The sequence below is a fragment of the Euprymna scolopes genome, chromosome 17 (assembly GCF_053919585.1).
Source record: "Euprymna scolopes isolate OS-2025 chromosome 17, ASM5391958v1, whole genome shotgun sequence".
NCBI lineage: Eukaryota > Metazoa > Mollusca > Cephalopoda > Sepiida > Sepiolidae > Euprymna > Euprymna scolopes.
The window spans coordinates 7,613,310-7,623,423 of record NC_136498.1 but is presented as its reverse complement, the minus strand read 5'-3'; positions in this window follow the sequence as shown (position 1 = coordinate 7,623,423).

The following is a 10,114-nucleotide window of genomic DNA, read 5'->3' as shown; positions in this document are numbered from 1 at the left end:
ACTTTACTCTTGTGTAGAGTTTAGGATGTAAAACTAATAGTCCTAATTCTGGTAGTCATATCAAAGACGGCGGTTTAAAAACTTAGCGTCATGTACAATATTTTACTACGGGTGTTTTTTTTTCATTTTTAATAAAATGCTTCTCATGAGAAAAGGACAAAATCCAGCGTTCTACAAAGACAAGGCCATGAAGATAATACCGGCTTAAAGTACTTACATTAGAGATGGATATTATCTTGGGAAATGGTTTTCTTCCACTGATTTCCTTTCTATTCACTTTTTATGTTCTTCATTAATAGCCATTATTTCACCATCCAGCTTCAACCTGAATAGTTCTCTTCCATTTTACCCTCGTACTTTCATCCTTATTGAGCTGATATGATGAACTTTTAATTTAACATTACTTTTATCTTTTGAATGTATTTTATAAATTGCTCCTCTTCTTATCTTGATAAATTTATTTTATCAAAAATATATTGTTTTCAGGTTAATCGATATATATATATATATATATATATATATATATATATATATATACTGCATCCATCTTTGAACTCGAGTTAGTACATTGCTTACTGAAGCGCACAGACCGGGGCATAACGGTGGATCCATCGAGACCATTTTAAAATGGCTCATGTGGCGCTTATTACAGATCAGATTTATTTTTCCATATTCCGGTTTTACAATATCTCCCCACTGAAATGACAAAATAAATGCCCCCCCCCCAAAATGCATGTGAATATTGTTAAGTAGTAATTTGTAAATCATTAAGTCACGGTTATTGAAAAAAGTTACGATACATGTGTAAAAGAATTTACGGTACATGCGTAAAAAAAGTTCCAGTACATGTGTATAAAAAAACTTACGGTTAATGTGTAAAAGAATTTACGGTACATGTGTAAAAGAATTTACGGTACATGTGTAAAAGAATTTACGGTATATGTGTAAAAAAGAACGTGTCATGCCTCGAAGTACTAACCTGTCTGAAATTGTCTTAATGCAAACAAGGTTCGTATGGATTATGTGTATCATTATATTCGTTTTTTTAATTTGGATATGGCTTTTATAATTGTCTTTTTACTAACATCTGTAAAGGACGTAAGGTGTGTCCGTATCATAACAGTGATTTCGGTGACCGACATTGGAATGGATGGAAATAGGCTGTCTTGTCAATCCGTGCTATAATACGCATCTCTACCACCTGCTTCTGATAAGCTGCGCAACATATTTTATGCCTCATTCATTTATCCCGTATGTTTTAGATAATTTTAGAGTTGGCATTGTTTCCCGAGATCTTTCCAGTAAGACTTTATGTAAAAAAAAACAAAAAAAAAACATTCAGTACTTATAGAGCAGACCGCATTACGGGATTCAGCATCCTATAACGACATATAATCGAACTTGTCACTCGCAGGTTATAAGTGTGCATCGTTAACTACTTATCTAACGTCAACTATCTGTTACTACCTATCATAACCGTTTAGAAAAAAAAAACTGCAAACGTAGTTTTGTGAAAAGCACATTGAAAAAATATTTACTTGTATATTAATGTACATATTTTTTTATATTTTCTTAAAACCATCTCATATACATAAGTATATACATATATACATCTCATATACATAAGTATATATATATATATATATTTATATACATATATACATATATATATATACATATATATAGCACACCATATCGATTCAGGTTTAAAACTTTTGCTCTAAAAAGATTTCTTTTAAAAGGCGTAATTTTTTATTAACTGAACACACCAAATAAAGCAATGATCTACGTATTCTATTCTCCTTTCGAAGAGTGCCATTTTTCTTATTCTTATTTTTACTCGTGGAGACTGTTCTTCCCTCAAAAACTTGCCATTAGTACGCAATATGCATCATCATTTTTTGCTATGCGAGTCCATAAAAGTGCACCAAGTTTTGTTCCCCATTATATCGTTTCACACAATAGATTGTCTCGCTCCTTTATCACGTGCTAGCAAGTAGTTGTACGGTTTCCATGTACACACATTTCTTTTTATTAGACATCTATTGTCATGTGTTCTGCCTGATGTGATATATTTCATCATCTGACTATTTAAATGTTTATTGGACTCTTGAAAGCCATTCCTATAATAGGAAAATAATTCAAAAGAAACTTCTATTGCACGGAAAAGCAAATTATCATATTGCCAATATTGAATGTAGTTGTCCCAAGAAAATCTTAGCAATATTAACTCGTTTGATATTCCGTGCAAATATCAGAGTCTGAAGTAAAGATACCAGAGTTCGACAAGATACACCAAAAGAAAATCGGAGATTACATCAATCGCAATGAGAATATTACACTCAAGATGGGAAAAATAGTCCGAAAGAAAATCAGTATTAATCCAATTAGAAATGCATTTTATTTTAAAAGAAGTTTATGAAAATAATAGGAATATTACTCAAGTAAGGGTGAGTAATTATGCCCTATTCTATTTCAAAGGTAAGGGTCTATAACTGAAAAATTCCATGTTACTCGGTATATTTTGCTACTTGCGTTGTTTATTCTTACCATTTCTGGCACTTACAAATACTCGTCCAAATCTTTGTGAGCATGACCAGTATATTATGCCAGAAATATTTCAGCACATTTTCAACAACATGTTTATTGTCGACATTCAATCATTTTATTATGGTCTAATCAAAACTTTCAGAAATTAAGAGAGGCCCAACTGATATTTATCTTGCAGGCTATATTTCTAAAGTGGTGGCTTATGAATCACTCGTCATTTTATATGCATGTTTTAATATATTGCCATAAATCAGATTACTTTATTGATTTCTGACAATTTTATTAACTTTGCCAACACTTCCATTGATTTCGTGTTTGAAGTACTATAGACAACTAATATTGGTTCGATACAATTATAAAAACCCAAAGTAACGTTCTTCTGAGTATCTAATTTCTGTTCCGAAAAAATGAATAAATATAGGTTAACAAACAAAAAATCGTGTTTCTTGGATTATAAACACGCATTACTTTATTAAGGTAACGGCGTATATAGCAAATAAACGCGATTAGAAACAAAATTATAAAAATGAAACTGCGCCGCTTCTTTCCTTCGTAAAATATTAAAAGAATCGCGTGAAGAAAAATATGAAAAACGAAATTCTTCGCTTACAAATGGATGCTGTTTCTTTCTCTTTCTTTTGATGGTTTAATGTAAGCAGTTCTGTATATATATATATATGTATATATATATATATATATATATATTTTATTTCATTGAAGTCTCCTTCGATTAGCCATTGCAAGAATGATCAATAGTGGCAATAAATTACTTTTACGTGCACGATAAACAGCATCAAAAACAGAAGTGTGTACTTAGTGCAAAAATTAAAAGATTCCGAGTTTCACATCCGAAGATACATCGAGGACGAATTTGTAACATGATTCTTATATATATATATATATATATATATATATATATATATACATACATGTGTATATATATATATACACATGTATATATATACATACATGTATATGCACATGTGTATATATACATGTATATATATACATACATGTATATACATGTGTATATATATATACATACATATATATACATATATATATATACATGTATATATATACATACATGTATATACATGTGTATATATATACATACATATATATACATATATATATACATGTGTATATATATACATGTATATACATATACATGATATGTCCACCCATCTGCTCCCCTCATGGCTCTGGTGATTCTCACATCTTTCATGTCATTACGTCTTACAATAACATAGTCAAGTAGGTGCCAAATTTTGGACCTAGGATGCATCCAGGTGGTCTTGAATTTGTTTTGGAGCTGGAACATGGTATTTGTGATGGACAGATTATGTTGGGAGCAGAATGTTAAAAGACGCAACCCATTATCGTTACATTTTCCAACTCCATGATGCCCTAGGACTCTCTCCCAAAGATGGTGACTGCTGCCCACTCTTGCATTGAAGTCCCCAAGGAGAATGATCTTATCTTCCTTGGGGATTGTCAGCATGATCTCATGGAGTTGGGCATAAAATTGGTCTTTCAATTCATCAGCTGAATCTAGGGTTGGTGCATACACATTGACTAGGGTAACGTGACGTTTATTTGATAAGGGGATACGCCAAGTTATTAGCCTCTCATTGTGACCCGTTGGGCTCTGGGGAATGCTGTTGAGTAGCCTGGTCTTGATGGCAAAGGCAACTCCATGGATGCGAGGAGCACCCCTATCCAGGCCCTTCCAGAAGAAGGTGTATCCCTCTCCTGACTCGGTGAGGGAGCCCTCATCCGAGAATCGGGTTTCATTGAGAGCAGCGATGTCGATGGTATACTTCTTTAACTCATATGCAATTAGAGCTGTTCTCCGTTTAGGTCTTGAGTTGTTGTCAAGGTCGAGAAGAGTACGCACATTCCAAGTGCCAATTATTAGCTTCTTAGTATTATTAGGACCGAGGTATGGGTTGCCACGACGAGGCTCGGCTACCTGTCCGTGGAGAGTGGAACAGACACTTGTTTGGGTCACCTTTTCTAGACCCCTCCCAATTCGCCTTGTCCGCTCTATTTTCCTTCTTAAGATCCGGCCTCCAGCTCGCCGTCAAGCTCCCAGAAACCATCTTGACCTCAAAGCTCTCAACATTACAACACGAGCTGCTCTACAAAACGAACTGTCTGAATGTCTTACCTTACCAACTCCTGCAGCAGATCCCATAACAACAGCTTTCTTAACTGAAAAATGGGAAAGCATCTGTGAAGTCCTCCTCAATACTGCCAAGGACATTCTGGGATTCTCAAGAAGAAAACATAGAGACTGGTTTGACGAGCAGTCTGATGGAATTCATCAACTAATTGAAGAAAAAAATCGGCAACAGCAAGCAGTGACTGCAAATCCAACTCCAGCATCACGTGCCAAGCTAGCCGAGCTTCGGTCAAAAGTCCAACAGAAAACCCGAAGAATGCAAAATGAATGGTGGACCAATCTTGCAACTGAGATCCAAGGTCTAGCTGATATGGGGGACCAACATCAATTTTATAATGCCCTTAAGACAGCCTATGGGCCAAAGAACAATAGCCTCTGCCCAGTCCGTAGTGCTGATGGCTCCATACTCTATACTGAGAAGACTGCCATACTCAATCGGTGGGCTGAACACTACCAGGACTTACTGAACAGGCAGAACCCTATCGACCCTACTCTTCTTGACCATCTTCCTGACCTTCCTGTAATTCAAGAACTGGATGTAATACCAACTATCCATGAAGTTAGCCGTGCAGTTAACAACCTCAAGAATAATAAAGCCACTGGCCCTGATGGCATACCAGCTGAGCTTCTTAAGCATGGCGGAGATGCCATTACCACTTGTCTCCATGACATCATCCAAGATGTCTGAGAGTCAGGCTGCTGCCCACAACAATGGAAGGATGCAGATATCATCAGCATATATAAAAAGAAAGGTGACAGAAATATTTGTGGCAATAGTCGAGGTATTTCCCTCCTGTCAACCTCAGGGAAAGTTGTCACTAGAATTTTACTGTCTCGTATCATCCAACACATTGTCAATCAAGTCTTACCTGAATCGCAGTGTGGCTTCAGACAGGAGCGCAGCACGATTGACATGGTTTTTGTTGCAAGACAGCTCCAGGAGAAAAGCGTCGAGCAACACCAAAATCTATATATGGTTTTTGTAGATCTCGCCAAGGCCTTTGACACTGTGAACCGTCCTTTGCTCTGGGAGGTACTCGTCAAATTTGGCTGCCCACCAATATTCCTGGGTGTCCTGAAGGCTTTCCATAATGGATCTATGGCTCGCGTCTCCAGTTCAGGACTAAAATCTGAGCCCTTCCTGGTAGAATCGGGTGTGAAGCAGGGATGCGTCATTGCGCCCATCTTGTTTAATCTTTTTCTTGCTGCAGTTTCCAATGTTGCCAAACAGCAAATCCATCCTGCTGATGGGATCCGCCTCTCATACCGGCTGGATGGCAACCTCTTCAATCTGCGTCGCCTCCATGCCAGATCACGTGTGACAGAAGAAGCAATCCATGAATTGCAATACGCTGACGACACAGCTCTGGTGAGCTCATCTGAAGAGGGTCTTCAGCGCACCATCAACACTATCTCCAACATTTACTCCCGAGCTGGTCTAGCCATCAACATCAACAAAACGGAGGCACTTAACATATGTGAACACCGTCAGGAACAACCAATGTTCACAATCAACCAACAGCCACTGAAAAACACTCAAGAGTTTACTTATCTTGGCTCAGTGCTCACTGACTCCTGTGACCTAACAAGTGAGGTCCAACGGCGCATTGGTCTGGCTGCTTTGGTAGACTCTCGCACAGAGTTTTTATGAACCGTAACCTCACCACCACCACCAAGGTCTCTGTCTATAGAGCAATCTGTCTCTCCATCCTCTTGTATGGCAGCGAGTCATGGGTGCCTTATAGACGCCACGTGAAAAAGCTAGAAGCATTTCATACCAACTGCTTACAGCGTATACTAGGTTTAAAATGGTGGCACAGGGTGCCACACAATGAGATATGCAGGCGCCCTCAAATGGACCCACTTGAAATAATTCTAACTAATAGACAACTTAGGTGGCTTGGTCACACCATCCGGATGCCAGCAGAAAGGCTCCCACGCAAGGTCCTCTACGGGGAACTTGCAGAGGGCAGACGCAACCCTGGGGGTCCACGTAAACGTTTCAAGGACCAACTGAAAACATCATTGAAAAAGTGTGGCATAGAATCCAACGCCATCGAACATGCTGCTGCTGATCGGAGAAAATGGCGAAACATCTGCCAAGAGGGCTTGGAAACTTTCACCTCCACCTATAAGGACCGAGCAGAGCGAAGAAGACACCAAAGGCACGCGGCGCAGCGGGCAGACGGCATCTTCCCTTGTGCTGCCTGCGGCCGTGTATGCAATTCACGAATTGGACTCCACAGTCACCAGCGAGTCCATCAGGCGTAATCTATCTGGGACTGTTAGGCATGGTGCAACGTCATCGTCGTCAGCGACGGACTACTGAAGAGAAGAGAGATATATACATACATATATATACATATATATATACATGTGTATATATATACATACATCTATATACATATATATATATATACATGTGTATATATACATGTATATACATGTGTATATATATACATACATATATATACATATATATACATGTGTATATATACATGTATATACATGTGTATATATATACATACATATATACATATATATATATACATGTGTATATATATATACATGTATATATATGTGAATATACATACATATATATACACATACATATATATATATATACATGTATATACACATACATATATATACATAGTGTCTGGCCATGTCATATGCTACTGGTACCATGTAACCCAGTACTACCTGCCTCATGGTCGGGTCACCGGCGACTAAACTGGTTCCCCCACCAGACTTGTTTAGTGAGGAGGGCGGCTAGTCTCCCTGAAGGATTAAAAACAAGACCTTCCAAAGGGCGAATGAACTCTTTTTCTGGGTCAACGGCCAACTAGCACCATGCACATTTGTTTGTGTGCATATGTGTATTGGGGTAGAGAGGGCTCCCGTAAGCCGTGGTGAAGGCCACCTTTCTAGGAGAAGCAATTCTCTGATTTAAAAAACCATAAAGCGGAAGACCAGTACCCGCATTAAGCTGGTCTGCAGTTTAATTTGTTGCTGGCTATCTTGCTCTTGCTTGTTGCTGGATCTCAACATTTTGAACCGAGAGAGAGACTTAGCTGTCGTACAAAGCTAAGACTCTGTAACATCATATTTGTATAGATACTCCCTCAGACATTTGTATAGATACTCTCTCAGACATTTGGGATCATGGATTTTAAATGTCTGAGGGAATGGCACTCGTCTGACAAGACGTTGCAATCATCATATATATACATACATATATATACACATACATATATACATACATGTGTATATATATACATGTATATATGTATATATATACATACATATATATACACATACATATATATATACATGTATATATATGTGTATATATACATACATATATATACGTACTTGTATAATTATATATATATATACTTGTGTAATTATATATATATATACTAGTATAATTATATATATACTAGTATAAATATATATATACTTGTGTAATTATATATATACTAGTATAATTATATATATATACTTGTGTAATTATATATATATATACATACACTAGTATAATTATATATATATATACTAGTATAATTATATATATAATCATATATATACTAGTATAATTATATATATATACTTCAATAATTATATATATATATATATATACTTTTATAAATATATATATACTAGCAAAATTCACGGTCGTTGACTAAGTTCAAAAACAGCCTACAGAAAATGGACTCTGGTTTATGTATGAGAGCTTATGACATGGAGGGGTTGTAAATTTAGGTTGCATTTTGAGGTATCAAAACTAAAGCAAAATATGATGAAAATAAAAATAGATAAACGCCATAATTTATTTTACCATACCTGTTCACACTGAAACACTTAGGCCAGGCGCGAACGCAGACCCCACAATTTTATTACACCATCCCTATTTAAATTAAAACATACTTATCAAAGTATTCTTACGTACATCTATATCAAAAACACTTGTAAACGTTTTTTTTTTGTTTTTTTTTCCATACTTTGTGGACCAAGCGCGAACGCAGACCCCACAATTTTAATGAACCACCGTTCTGTCAGATCAAACATACCCATTCCTGTGTATCGATACATCTTCGATCATTATATGTAATCATTTTTTTTAAATAGTCAACCATATAGGAGCCAGACACACACATTCAGCTTTATATTAGAGATGTACTTGTATAATTATATATATATATATATTTGTATACACATATATATTTGCATACTTATATATATATATATATATACACACACACACACATATATATATATATGTATATATATATATGTAAATTAAATTGTAATTCAATGAATTTAAAAAAAAACTCTCATTGAAATGAAATGAAGTGGTTGAGTTTCATATCCAAGAATTTTTATTATTCTAAGCCAGACAAAGAATGCTTTAGGACTAAATACACATCAGTCTTGACTAAAATCTAAACAATTACTTTGCTAATACAATAATGGTCATTTTCTTAAGATAGGTTCTTAATCACCTCATTTAACACATAAAATAACTTTCTCTTTTTGTATATATACTCATGTTAAGTAGAGCCTTACTATAAGCATATTAACATACTACACTTTAAATCTCCCACACGTAATTTGCACTCTAAGATCTAATTATAATAGTATTTCCAAAAACATGTAGCTTCCCAATTAAAGAATTTAAAATTTCGCCCCAATCTACTAACCAGAAAAGGAGTAAAAATTCCCCATTGCAAGGTAATCTCCAGATCCGTACGTATAAACAAGAAAGAACTATACTCATTGATTCGTCATCCCTGCGGGTACTAGGGTAATTCAATTCTATAACGATAGTTACGCAACCCCACTCTTTTCATCTTATTAATTAGCAGTGTAGGGGTCAAAAATTATCTATGATAAACTTAGGTAAGTTACCTACACTAATTATTGTTATAATTAATCGTGTTAAATAATGGCATACATTCTTTATGTCTAAATATATTTTGTGTATATATGAGGGTATATCTAGGTATATATGGAACACGTGTTATATGTGGGTATATATAGGCTTAGATGTAAGTATATATTTTTATAGCCTCGGTTAGTATCTTTCCTGAGCTGCGTCCCCATTTCTCAAACGTTGAGTAGTGGTAGCAGTGCAGAAGGATCTTCTTTTGCTCGACAGACCATGGCTGGGTTTTAATTCCCCTCCTGTTTCTTTTGGGATCTGTCACGCGGGCTGGAGGAAGGACGCTTGGTCCATCTTGATCATGGACTGGTTGCTGTCCTTGTGTGACCTCTGGGGTGATTGGGGTACCACCTTTTGAGGCAAAAAGGTTCACACCATTCCTTTCCTCTTCCTGCCTGGTGCGTAAACAGGTTTTTTATCCGTTCCTTTTG